Below are 14,280 nucleotides of genomic sequence, written 5' to 3'. Positions count from 1 at the left end.
TTAGAGGGACAGAGGGAGAAAAAGGAGAGTGAGAGAAAGAATGTGTCTATAAAAATAAGTAACAGATGGGGCACGAGGGGGAGGTGGGCATCAAAGTAGGAGGAACCCTTTTAAAGCCACATTTAAGAGTGGTTGCAAAGATACATTTCATACAATGTAATCCTAGAAGACTTGATATTTGTTTTTTTCCCCAAACATTGCACATAACATTGAACAAGATTACACAGAAACTGAATTCCACAAATGCCTTGCATTGGAGTATGTGAAATCTAAACTGCAGTAAAAGTCAAAATTGATGGTATCTGACCAATCACCTCTACCCTCTGGGCAGTGGCAGAGTAAATTAAGCATTTACAACACAAAGGGAAAAAGTCTTTGTACTGTCTTCACACTAATTTGTCAAATTATAAACACAGGAGATTCTGCAGGTGCTGGAAATCTAAAGTAACATACACAAAATGCTGGGGGGACTCAGTAGGTCAGGCAGCATCTATATATGGAAAGAAACAAACAATCGACATTTCGGGCCGAGACCCTTCATCTTTGTCAAATTATCAGAATCAGTAGAGGGCCCACATTGCATATATTTCCTGCGCTCATACTGTAGATTTTTGAAAATTAAAACAAAGTGTAAGAATTAACAAACAGCTGAAATAATATTTATAGAGACCCGTTTAATCAGAATTTGCATTTCCAGTGGTTGGATAAGAACAGGCAAGAGCACAGAAAATCGAATAAACAGATCATAACACTGCAGCTAAGACTTACTGCTTTACAACATTTTGTAGCCAAAGTCAAAGTCAAAAAAATTCAAAGTAAATTCATTATCAAAGTGTGCATATGCCATCCTGGGATTCATTTTCTTGCAGGCATCAAATGTACATACATGTATGCACAGGTGCAGTGAAGAACTTGCTGCAGCAGCTTCGCAGGCACATCACATCAGATAAGCAGCATTCACAAAAAAAAAATCAATCAAACATAAATTATATACAGTTTTCACAAGAGAGAACACAGCACCAAAACAAAACCAAGTCTGTTTTAGGAATTCCAGGAAAAAGAATCACAGGGTTGTATCTGGTGACATGTATGTACTCTGATAATAAATGTGACTTTGAACTTTGAAAGACTTTAATATGATGAGCATTTGATGGCTCTGGGCCTCTACTCACTGGAATTCAGAAGAATGAGGGGTGGTGCCCTTAATGAAACAGATGGAATTTTGAAAGGCTTTGATTTAGTGCATGTGGAGAGGTTGTTTCCTATGGTGGGGGAGTCTAAGACCAGAGGACACAGCCTCAGAATAGAGGGATGTCCTTGCAGAATAGAGATGAGAAGGAATTTCTTCAGCCAAGAGTGGTGAATCTATAGAATTTGTTGCTACAGGTGGCTGTGGAGGCCAAGTCATGGGTATACTTAAGGCTGAGGTTGATAGAGTCTTCACCGGTCAGGGCATGAGGGGGTACTGGGGGAAGATAGGAGACTGGTGCTGAAAGGGGAAATGGATCAGCCATGTGAAACGGGGACACCTCTTTTCCCTTATTAGGGGGAGAGAGAGAGAGAGAGAGCCTGTGGTTGTTGAATTACCGGGTGAATCAGTAGTCTTTGGGGTACTCCAGGAATGAAAGGGTTACTGTATAAGGAACATCTGGCAGCTCTTGGGCTGTATTCCCTGGAGTTCAGGAGAATGAGGGGGGACCTCATAGAAACATTTCAAACATTAAAAGGCCTGAACAGATTAGATATGGCAAAGTTACTTCCCATGGTAGGGGAGTCTAGGACAAAAGGGCACAACTTCAGAATTGAAGGACATCCATTTAGAATAGAGATGCGGAAAAATTACTTTAGTCAGGGGATGTAAATCTGTGGAATTTGTTGTCACGAGCGGCAGTGGAGGCCAAGTCATTGGGTGCATTTAAGGCAGAGATAGATAGGTTCTTGATTAGCCAGGGCATCAAAGGGTATGGGGAGAAGGTGGGGAGTGGGGAGGACTAGAGAATTGGATCAATCAATTGGTGGAGCAGACTTGTTGGGCCAAAAGGCCTACTTCTGCTCCTATATTGTATGGTCTTAAGTCTGTGTCTTCATTGATGCTTTGCTGCACGCCTGAAGGCTTGGTAGAAGATGCAGATGCTTTTTTGCTGGTGGGGGGGGGGTTGTCACTTTGCTGCTGCTTGTGCGTGGTAGGGGGGAGCTGGGGAGGCTTTGGGGTTCTAGCATTTAATTGTCATTCATTCTTTGGGGCACTCCAATTTTTTTGTGGATGTTTGCAAAGAAAAAGAGTTTCAGGATGTATATTGTATACATTTCTCTGACATTAAATGTACCTATTGATGAAATGGTGGAGCAATCTCGATGGGCCAAATGGCCTAATTCTGCTAAAGGTCATGTAGCAGTTAGCGTAACTGTTATGTTTTGTAATTCCAGTATATAAAGCTAATTGGAAGAAAACACGGAACCAGGATAACTCATGTACATTACTTTTGTTTTTACTTTAAACTAGGCATGTGCATATGACATGGTGGCATCATAACATATGCAGTTCACGTATTTTTACATATAACCCATAATGAATTATTTAAAATTGGAATGATTAATCAAACAATATATTTACAATATTACTCAAGTGCTACTGAAATATTAAATACACAACAGTTCTCCCAGTTTAACTATAAACTCCCTCAATATAGAATGTAACTCTACTCAAATATGTAACCTATTACTCTCTAGTCATCTATATAAACACACATGTACAAAATATTATACAATGTAACTACTATATACACATCCAGAGCACAATAACTTTGAAATTGTTCCATTCAGGACTAAAAAATTAATTGCTGTGGAGGATTTCTTCCTCTAGTGGGATAATGTCTTTCCTGACAAGGGACTGCTGTGGCATCATCCAATACTTTTCTGAATTCACTTTCAGCTCACTCTGTTGCAGGGGATGTGGCATGCGAATGGCGGATGGATCTCCAATCAAGTTGTAGTTGTCTCAGCCACTCACATCCCCACAAAGCTTTCCCTCCTGTTCTTACCACATACAAGTCCAACGTAGCTTGTTGGTTGTTGTATTTCACTATTATGTATGTTATTTCCACAGTAATTATCTTTTCTCCAGTTTAAGTTCTCTGTTGGATATCTGCAGGTTTCAATTCAGTATCATTGAAATGCCATTCAAACTCATTTTGTGAAATGACTGAAACAGCCTAACGAATATCCAATTCCATCTTAATTAATTTGCAACTCACTTCTGGTGAGTTATTGCTTATCTTTCATTAGTTTTCACATTGTAAGTCTCAAGGCTACCCAATCCTGTGTCACTCTCATCATTATCATATTTTTCATCACAGCATGCAGGTAGTGCTCTTTTTGAAACTGTAAATTTTATCTTTGTCATTTCCCTGTGCAGTCCATTTATTTTTGTCTGACCAAGATGCCCTTTGCATGTGTCCTACTTTGATGCACTTTCTTCAAGTTTTGTCTTTAGATCTACATTCGTCCGGCATATGTGAACCTAAGCCCTGAGCAAATTGAATGCAAACAAATACACTCAGCAAAACTGGTACTCGTTTCTCATTGACTATTTCACTTGCTTTCAAATACTGCTCAAATTGCTCAGCATACAAAATCCAGTCATCTCTTGTGCAATTGAACACATCAATCTTTCAGATGTAGCCAGCCATTTCTGCTTTTTTAAAATTTACGATTATTATCACCCAGTACTCATTGTTTATAAACCCGTGAATTCTTGTGTTTTCTGCCTTTTTGAAAACTCGAACATTTTTCCTTCTGTGAAGAAAGTGTGCTGCTCCAAAGAAAAAAATTGTGCTGCATTTTTTAATCCCAACCATTTCTCACTGCATTTCTTTTAACTCTAACAACTCACTGCACTTCAACAGGTATGTAGTCTACTTGGGTTCATGTAAAATATATTCATCACCACTGTTATGTTTTGTAACCCCATAACATAAAACTAATGGGAAGAAAACACCCAATTAGGACATCACTTATACATTAGTTTTCTTTTTACTTCAAGTGAGGTGTGAACGTATGACTTGGTAGTGTCATGATGTCTGCAATTCACCTATTTTTACATATAAAAATTAGGGCTTTTAGGGTAATTAGGCTTTTGCCAGTTGGTTCAAGAAGTGAATGGTTGAAGGGATGTAGCAGTTCTTGTGATCACGAGGCTCTGTTGGACATTGATGGTGTGGAATATTGCAAGTTTAATTCATTAGTTCATTGGCAAACTGCAGGGGAGCTGAATGGTCTCAGTTTTAGCAAGGATCAGGCCTCAAGCTGCAGTGTGGCCTCTGCAGATGCCCAGTGGGAGGCATCAGAGCCAGGCACTCCATCAGAATGCCGGAGGCATTGTGGCATGGCGCCTGTGCTGGAGGTGGTGCTGCCCCCCAGTGTTCCCTCAGCAGAAGACAAGCTGTACTGTGTTCAACTTCAGATTGCTGCAACATTCAAAGACTTTGGGTCTTGGACTATATATATATATTTTGTACGACTGTGTTTTACTGTTATCTTATATGTGCTTTGTGCTGTGTATCACTGTTGGTATTGTGTTTTGCACCTTGGCTTCGGAGTAATGCTATTTCATTCAGCTGCATTCGTTGGTATTCGTGTATGGTTGAATGACAATTAAACTTGAACTTGAGCTGTTCTTAAACCTGATTGAGTAGAACTTCAGAATCCTTCAGGTAGCTGTGAAAAGATTGTATGGCCAGGACTGGGGAGTGGGGTAATCTTTGATTAAGGACATTGCCTTCTCAAGGCAGTGCCTGTTGTAGATATATTCAATAGTGGGGAGGGGGTGCCTGTGATATATTCGGCAGAGTCAATGTGACTGACTGAGCCACACAAAAACTGGAACTGAGAAATATAAAAGTCTTTATTCACACAGCAATCCTCCAGGAGAGAGAGTCCAAGGGAATCCAAGAGAGTTCAAGAGAATCTCATTCTTCTGACATGATGCTTTATACCTTTACACAAAGATAACAGCAGCTGAGTAACTACAGTTTCAATTGCTATAATCGTACATAACCTTAATATTTTGAAACTAATCAGGTAAATTTGGAGAATTATTTACAAGTTCAGTACATCCCAACTAGCAGAACAACACACACAACATGCTGGAGAAACTCAGCAGGTCAGGCTGCATCTATGGAACTGAATAAGGGTGATTCTTCAATTAAAATTCACTTGAAATTCTGAAAAATGAAATTTCTTGAAACTCTGTTCTATTTATGTTATAACCTCTATTCTTGGCTCAGGAATGAAGACCAAGTCTTGGCATTGATCAACCTTTAAGAAAACTTCTACATTTTAAGGTATATTTGCAGTTTTAACAGATGAGTGTCATTACCATCACACCATCAAAATACTGAATTTAATATAAAATGAAATAACAAAGTATTCAAAGTAAACCTTGAAAACAAAAATCATGTCTTCTAATAAAATTATTTAAACTTATTTTTAAGTACGTTCAGAATATATTTTTGTGACACATTTTCTTAAGTGTGTCAATATTTTCCTTGGCTAAACAACAAAATATTTCTTTACTAATTAGACTATTGGAATTTCACCCTCTTTGACTGGATGCTGATTTTTGCATCAAAGCACTTGACTCTCCCAAATGAGTTCAGACCAATATTACCAACCAAAACTTTATTTCCCACCAAAATACACACTGTGATGGAAATGACAACATATTTCTGACATTGACAAACAATGGTTTTAGTTTAACATTAACTCTTACAAAACATCTGTCCAACTAGAAGAAGCAACACTTAGAATTAAAATCACATCCTTACAGTCAGCACCATTTATCAAAATTCCATAAGAGATCACAATTTTTAAGACAGGCGACTAGAGAACTTTGTTAAAAACATTCACGTGAAACATGAACAGAGGCAGCCCAGCTGAACTAGGCTTTGTCTAGTCTTGTTAAAAAAACAATAATGCTTACAAAACATCTGCCTAACCCTCCCCAACTGGGGAGTAAACAGCAATTCAAGTTTCAAACAGAGATCATTGTTTTGCAACTGTCCATAAGAGAGAATACTTTTTTAACACTGACATAACATTTACTCAACCCTCTGCACACTTTTTTTTATCAGTAAGACTTATGAAATATTCACAGAGATCTCAACAACTCTGAAAAAAAGCAACACTTTAAATTTAAAGCACCTTCTTATAGTCTCAGGAAGATGGAGGCCATTCTGTTCTTGTTGCTGGCCCACTGGAGATACTGATGGGGTATTCTCTGTTATAAAACTTTCTACTGCATCCCTTTTGTTTCTTTGATTAACTCTCCACTGTCATCTCTTCAGTCTCTGTTTGTGCTTTGGTAATTGTGGGATGATCTTAAGTTTTCCTGCCTTCCTTTCTTTTATATCTCTCGCTTTCTTTTTCAAGCTACTGCTGCTATTCCACTTTGGTCTTCCGTATTTTTTGATCGGTCAGCTGACGATTTTGGGGTCATCTTGACAACTTCTCCACCTGTTGTACAATGGTAAAGAGGTGACAGTAATGATATTCCTCACTTTTTAAATAAAAAGTTAGCTAAGTCTCGCACTTGCCAACTCGACTGGATAGCTAGCCTGGAAATGTAATTTGAATATACCGAAATAAAGTGAAGTTATTTATTTCTCAGTTAAAACACTCAAATATTAACTCATTTGGTAATAACATGTAATAAACATACTCACAGATCAGGAGGTATAAACTTATAAATTACTCACATTTCTGGACATCGAACTATCAGTCTTCTGCCATGACAGACACTATTACTTCTCATTCTTACGGCAACTACATAAGCAGTTGTTTGAATAAATTTGATTGATCTCTAAAATGTGTTGCATGTTGGTAAAGACTTAAGTGTTGGGCGCAGCGATTCTTTGTCATAAAAAATGTACAAATTGTATAGAAAATGATTCACATGAATTTGACATGCATTTTAAAAGTCCTTGTAACAAAATGCAAACTAAACGTTTCATGAGTTTAACACTTGTTACTTTATTTTGAAGACAAAGTTACAGTGTCTGCTTAGGGGCCCAAAATAGTGAAATTTGGACACATTTAAGTTTTTACCTCACTTAAAAATTAAGAAAATATTATTTATGAAGCATACTTAAAGAAGTTTAGTGTTACAATTACCTAACTCTTAAAACTACAGTACCTGTTTTTGTATAAGCTATTTTTTTTTCTAGAGAATCTACCCCAGGGACAGAAAAGTTACCCTAATTAAAGAGTCACCCATAAACATTCAATGTTTCAGACCGAGAACCTTCTTTGAATATTCAATAAACTAAAAGCTTCTTGAGTATAAACTCTGCACACTCAAGATATATTCTTTTGTTACAGCATTTAATGATAGCTTCATGAATATACAGCTAACCAGAAGGTTAAGTGACAAAACAGATTTTGTCCTAAACGGGACATTAAGTGACATCTTTAGTAATGTTCTAATAGCAGGAACATTCATCTATTGTCTTCCTCCTATGTAGTTTCAATGGGACAGAAATCAGAATATCCCCCACCTAATATCACTGGCCACAAAGAATTAGTTGGAAGTTAAATTGTATACAGGTTTTCACTCCTGAATCCTGGATCTGATTTTAATTAATCCATAATTATATTATTCATAATATCATAACTCCAAAATAATCCCTAACAGAGTCCACTAATCTTAGCAGCTTCTTACAATCCTGCACATTCGAATTGCCTTACCAGACCATGATGTCCTGAAGAAGGGTCTCAGCCCAAAACGTCAGCTGTTTGTTCATCTCTATGGATGCTGCCTGACCTGCTAAATTCCTCCAGCATTTTGTATGTGTTGCTTTGGATCTCCAGCATCTGCAGAATTTCTTGTGTGCACAATGCAACCGGTCAAAATTCTTTCAACAGTACATCTGTAGAAGTTCGTTAGAGTGTTTAGTGACAAGTTGAATCTCCTAAAAAAGTAAAGGTGGTTGCACATTTTCTTTATGACTGTATCTATATCGGACAGGCCATCCAATATGTTAACACTCAGAAATTTAGATATGCTGACTCTCTTTATTTTAGTATACATTCTTTGAATACATTTTGTGACAACTAAGAGAATTTTGACTCTAAATGCCAAGCAGATACAGAATGCTAGACACAACAGTTTCTGCAGATGCTGGAAATCTTGAGCAACACCCACAAAGTTCTGGAGAGAAAATTAGCAGGTCAGGCAGAATCTATGGAGGGGACTAAACAGTCTGAGAAATGCCTAGATTCTTAATCCCTGGGAATTGACTAGGATCACCAACATTTAACCAGACCACTCACCGAAGCTGGTGAAATCTTTCTCTATGTTGCATGTTGACCCTGATAATGTTAACAAAAGAAATGGGCAAAGTTATATCTTTTGCCCTCTAGGCTTGATTACTGTCATTCTCACGCATGTAGCAATTCAACCAATCATGAATTGTGACGTTGTAAGTAGACCCACATTTTCCCTATTTACTTGTCAAAATACTCAACAAACCTTGGAAGCCAGAAGTTTTCTCTTAAACTTTCTATGCTTCACTGATAAAGAGTCTGTGCTCATCTCTCTTATTCCTTGTATTATGCTAGTGAATCCCCTCTGTGTTCCTCTATGGTCTTGACATCACTTTAATAATTATCCCAACAGTTTCACCCCATACAGGCCTCTCCTCTCTCCATGGCTTTAGGCTTATTTTCTGCCTCATTCCGAGTACTTTAATCTTTGAATTGGACTTTTACTTCAGATGCTTTCTAGATCTCTGCAAATGAATGATCATTTGCATGCATGCTCTCACATTTACATGCCTGACCTAGTTTAATTGTCTGGTCCTGTACTTTAAAGCACGAATGAACTGTTTTGCTTCTCCACTGTGCACACAGATGTTGTTTTATTTCTTTTGTGAATCCTTGCTTGCTACACATACATTTTATCACCAACATCATCATCAGAGGAAATTCAAAAGACAATTTTTTGAAGATAAGGACACCCAAAATAAAGAGACATGCATTAATGCAACATTTTTTCACAACATCTAAATTATCTAATTAAAAGCCTCACAAACAAGAGAAAATCTGCAGATCCTCGAAATCTGAGCAACACATACAAAATGCTGGAGGAACTCAGCAGGCCAAGCAGCTGCTATAGAAAAGGGTACCGTTGATGTTTTGGACTGAAATCCTTTGGCAAGACAATAAAAAGGCTTTTTGAAGGGCAATAGCATTGCGTTGTAGGAAAAAAATGGAAAATAAACTGTAGTGCACTAATGAGCAGATAATGTTTTGATGACGGAGAAATAACATAAATATTTCCAGAGGAATGCAGATAATATTCCTCTGTTCTTTAAGATATTGTTTTGAGACCATACTGTACATCTCAAACTATGAGAGCGAGTGGGTCTTTGCTTTAATATCTCATGTAAAAGCAGCCTCTAACAATGCAACACTCTTGTAGAATTGAATGGGCTGATGTCCTACATTCTTGTGGAGAAGGTCATTGTTAGTTGCTGTATGCACAGAGGAATTCAGTCATCAGTTGTCACCTTTGCACTTTCAATCTATTGAATTCAATGAGACCAGTATGAAGACAAGAGCATAGTTTACTTTCACATAAATTTAGAGCAAATACAGAACAGACACAGTGGCAACAAGTGGTTGGGGACTTATTGCACTAGAAAACAGATAGAAGGTACAGACTGATGTTACAGAATCACAAACAAGAGAAAATCTGCAGATGCTGGAAATCAAAGCAATGCACACAAAATGCAGGAGGAAATCTACAGGGCAAGCAGCATCTATGGAAAAGAATGAAGAGTTGATGCTTCAGGTGGAGACCTTTCATCAGGACTGGGAAAAAAAGATGAGAAGTCAAAGTAAGAAGGTGGGGGAGAGGAGGAGGAAGTACAAGGTAGTAGGTGACAGGTGAAACCTGGAGGAGGGAGGGGTGAGGTAAAGAGCTGGGAAGTCGATTGGTGAAAGAGATTCAGGGCTGGAGAAGGGGGAATCTGATAGGAGAGGAAAGAAGGCCGTGGAAGAAAGGGAAGGGGATGGGCACCAGAGGAAGGTAATAGGCAGGTAAGGGGATAAGGTGAGAGAGGGAAGTGGGAATGGGGAATGGTGAAGAGGGAAAGGAGGGGAGGGGAGGGGAGGGGGTAGGAACAGAAACACAATCAACACCAAGTGAAACTATATTGGAACCTGGTAAAGAAGGAAGAATCATGAAAACTATTAAACAGACAGAGGGAATAGAAGACAAAGAAAACATTTTGTGGAGTACGTATGCAGATACTGCTTTTCTTTCTGTTGCAAAATATTCAAGAAATGTTTGCTTAGTATTCATCCTTCATATTAACCTGAAAAAAGTAAAATTCTAGATGTATTAATTGGCGTTCTAATCTGTCATTGGCTTGAGTGAAATTGGCTGAAATATGTTTAAGGCTCCATAAGGATATATACATATATTAGAAATGTAATTGCAAAGAAAGCATTACAGCACCTCTACTTCCTCAGGAGTCTGCGGAGATTTGGCTTGTCATCAAAAACCTTGGCAAACTTCTATAGATGAGTGGTTGAAACTTTACTTATTGCCTGCATTATAGCTTGGTATGGGAACACCAAATCCCTTGAATGGAAGATCCTACAAAAGGTAGACTCAGCCCTGTACATAAGGAGGAAAGCCCTCCCAACCACTGAGCACATCTACATGAAATGTTGCTATAGAAAAGCAGCAACCATCATCAAAGATCCTCACCACCTAGGCCATGTTCTTTTCTCACTGCTGCCATCAAGTAGCAGGTACAGTACAAGTACCTCAGGACTTGTACCACCAGGTTCAAGAACGTCTACTCCCCCTCAACCATCAGGCTCTTGAACAAAAGGGGCTAACTACACTCATTCTTTATTCATTGTTCATTGATCCTGTTTACAGTTATTGTTCTATAGATTTGCAGAGTACGCCCACAGGAAAAAGCATCCCAGGGTTAGATGTGGTGACATGTATGTATTCCGATAATAAATTTTACTTTGAACTTTTGAATTTTGAATTTTGCATAATCACTTGCACTTTTCATATGCATGAACACATTATTGTCTGGATACAATTAGTATTTCATGTAGAAAACAAACCAAAGGAATCAGATTAAAAACACCAAAATCTATTGTATAAAGAAAACAAGTCAATCAAATAGAGGAAATCGAAAAACTGATTCCAAAGTACTTCCAGTAGTCACTGGATTGAAAAGCTATTTTATACTAAAAAAAACATTGTAGACACAAAGGCAGGCTTTCTAGTCACCAAGCTATTGAAAAATTGACAGTAGCAATGTTTGGCAATTGCACAACTAACATAACCGTGCTTCTCCGGAAGCAGACCAATGCATTACTACAATATGTAAATTATACACTTTCTCACATTTTATGTTAAGAATGAGCTGAGCACCTCTCCCATTGAGTAACAAGTCTAAAACTCAAAATAAATGATAATGACCTTCCCAGTGGAGATGATTAGATTAGGTAATTCCTCTTTCAATGAAGTTTGGTGACCGCATCATTGTGAATTATTGAGACTGAATCTATACAGATAATTTGTGTGTAATTATCTTCCGCTCTGCATTTTCTTTCTTTCTTTCTTTAATTAGAGTCAGAGTTATACAGCCTGGAAACACAGGCCCTTTGGCCCAACTCATCCACACTGACAAGGGGCCTACTCAAATCAATCTCATTTGCCAGCATTTTGCCCATATCCCTAAACCTTTCATATCCAGGTACTTGTCTAAATGCCTTAGAACGTTGTAATTCTACCCACCTATACCCCTTTCTTTGATGGCTCATTACATATCCAGAGTGGTGAATCTGTGGATTTCTTTGCCACAGGCAGCTGTGGAGGCCAAGTTTTTATGTATATTTAAGGCAGAGGTTAATAGATTCTTGATTGATCAGGGCATGAAAGGATAGTGGGGTATGGGGGGGGGGCCGAGGCAGGAGATTGGGGATGAGAGGAAAATTAGACCAGCCATGATGAAATGGTGGAACTGACTAGATTGGCCAAATGGCCTAATTCTGATCCCATATCTCATAGTCTTATGGCCTTATACCCACCGCCTTCTGTTTGAAAAATTTGCACCTCAGCTCCTTTTAAATATTTCTCCCTTCACCCTAAACCTAAATCCTCTTGTTTTGGAATCTCCTACTCTGAGAAGTATACTGTGAACATCCACCTTACCTATCCTTTTCATTACTTAATAGACCTCTATAAGGTCACCGCTCAGTCTCCTGTGTTCCAGAGAAAACGAACTCTCCTTACAACTCAAGTTATCCAGTCCTGGCAACATCTATTCTTTGCCGTTTCCATCTTAATAATATCCTTTCCATAGCTAGGCAACCAGAGAGGCATGCAATACTCCAAGAGTTTTCTCACCTACGGAGACACAAGAGATTGCTGATGCTGGAATCTGGAGCAACACACAAAGACCTGGTGGAATTCAATAGGGTGGGCATCATCTATAGAGAGTAAAGACCAGCCAACATTTTGGGTTGAGACCCTTCATCTGGACTGGTCAGACCAATATCTTGTACAGCCGTAACATAATGTTCCAAGCCTTATACTCAGTGCTGTGATCAATGAAGGCAAGCATGCCAAACACTTTCTTCATCACTCTACCTTTCTATTGGTAGAGGATACTCAGCAGTTTCTATTTCTTTCCAAGATTATTGAAATTTGTGAGTAATAGAGCATAGCTTATTGGCTGTTGCAGTGTTGGCTATAAATATTTTCTTCACAACCACTTTCATTAGTCAAGGTGACAAATATCTTTAAATTATATTCTAATTTGATCTCTAAATTGACAAACAGTGTATGTAATAGTTTGGTTTTGAAAGCACCAACAAGGTCACTGTTTATAGTGGTGCTTTGCCTATACATCAGCAGGAAAGGATTTGGTCCTCATTTTCGCAGCTAAGTACAAGTCAACCTTAAGGCTAGTCAGTAACTGTGCAAATAATGTATTCTGATCAAGAACGTATTTTGATCTTACAGTGGCGTATAAAATCATGAGGGGCATAGATAGGGTGATTGAGCACTCTTTTTTTTCGCAGGGTTGGGGAATTAAGAACTAGAAGGCAGAGGTTTAAGCTGAGAGGTGAAAGATTTAATAGGAACCTAAGGGGCAACATTTTCACCCCGAGGGTGGTCTGTATTTGGAATGAGCTGTCAGAGGAAGTGGTTGAAGCAGGTATATTAATAACTTTTAAAAGAAACCTGGACAGCAAGGTAGATTGGATAGATTTAGAAGGATGTGGGCCAAACACGGACAAGTGGTACTGACTCAGATGTACATCTTTGTCAGCATGGAGCATTCAAGCCGAAGAGCCTATTTCCCTACTTTATGACTCAATGATCAAGAACAGTCGACCTATAAAATAGGAAAGGCAGTGACCAACAATCTCTTTCTAAATGTTCATTGACAATCACAGCTTAAAAGGCAGTTACTGCTCATGGTAGTTACACTAGATTTAATAGTTACACACTGCAACTTTTGAAAATAGCATCAGGGTAAAAATGTAACAGGCAGCTATTCCAGTTTCCTTATTTGAGGTTTTGCATCAAAGATTCATCCAGTCAAATTTAGAAATATAATCGATTGATCCAGCCTTTTACTATATGTTGCAAATAAGAGCATTATGCTAATTTTTTTGCCACTAATTTGTATAAAACACAATGAATCAAAGTTCAGAATCAAAAACCAGAGAATATTACATTATATTTGTGGCTACATAATTTGAGAATAGTCTGCTGATGTTACAAAGTACAGGTACCTGCTAAGACATCGCTTAACATAATATGCAATTAAAAACCAGCAGAGGGAAGCAGTCCATGGACAATAATTTGTGGCTTATTATATTTGAGTACATCCAGCCAGCTCCCTTGCGTGCTTTCCATCCGTGCTGGGTTAAGCATCGACCTAGCAACTCGGCCTCGTAAAAATAAGGAAGCCTGCTAAAAAAAACGCCATCATGATGGTGTCCCGATGACTCCACTTGGAGTTAAGGGCTTTCTTTTTCTTCTTCATATTTGACTCCAGGTTGTTGGCAAAATATCAGACAGCATACAGGAGCGAGACAGCTCAGTTGGTTGAGTGATATTGCAACAACAAACCTCACACCCAATGCCAGCAAGCGCAAGGAAATAACTGGACTTCAGAAAGAGGAAGTCAGGAAATGACAAACTAATCCTCATTGAAGGCGTAGCAGTGGGGAGGG

This window comes from Mobula birostris, chromosome 6, assembly GCF_030028105.1.
Source record: "Mobula birostris isolate sMobBir1 chromosome 6, sMobBir1.hap1, whole genome shotgun sequence".
Classification (NCBI taxonomy): domain Eukaryota; kingdom Metazoa; phylum Chordata; class Chondrichthyes; order Myliobatiformes; family Myliobatidae; genus Mobula; species Mobula birostris.
This window is presented reverse-complemented; position numbering follows the sequence as displayed.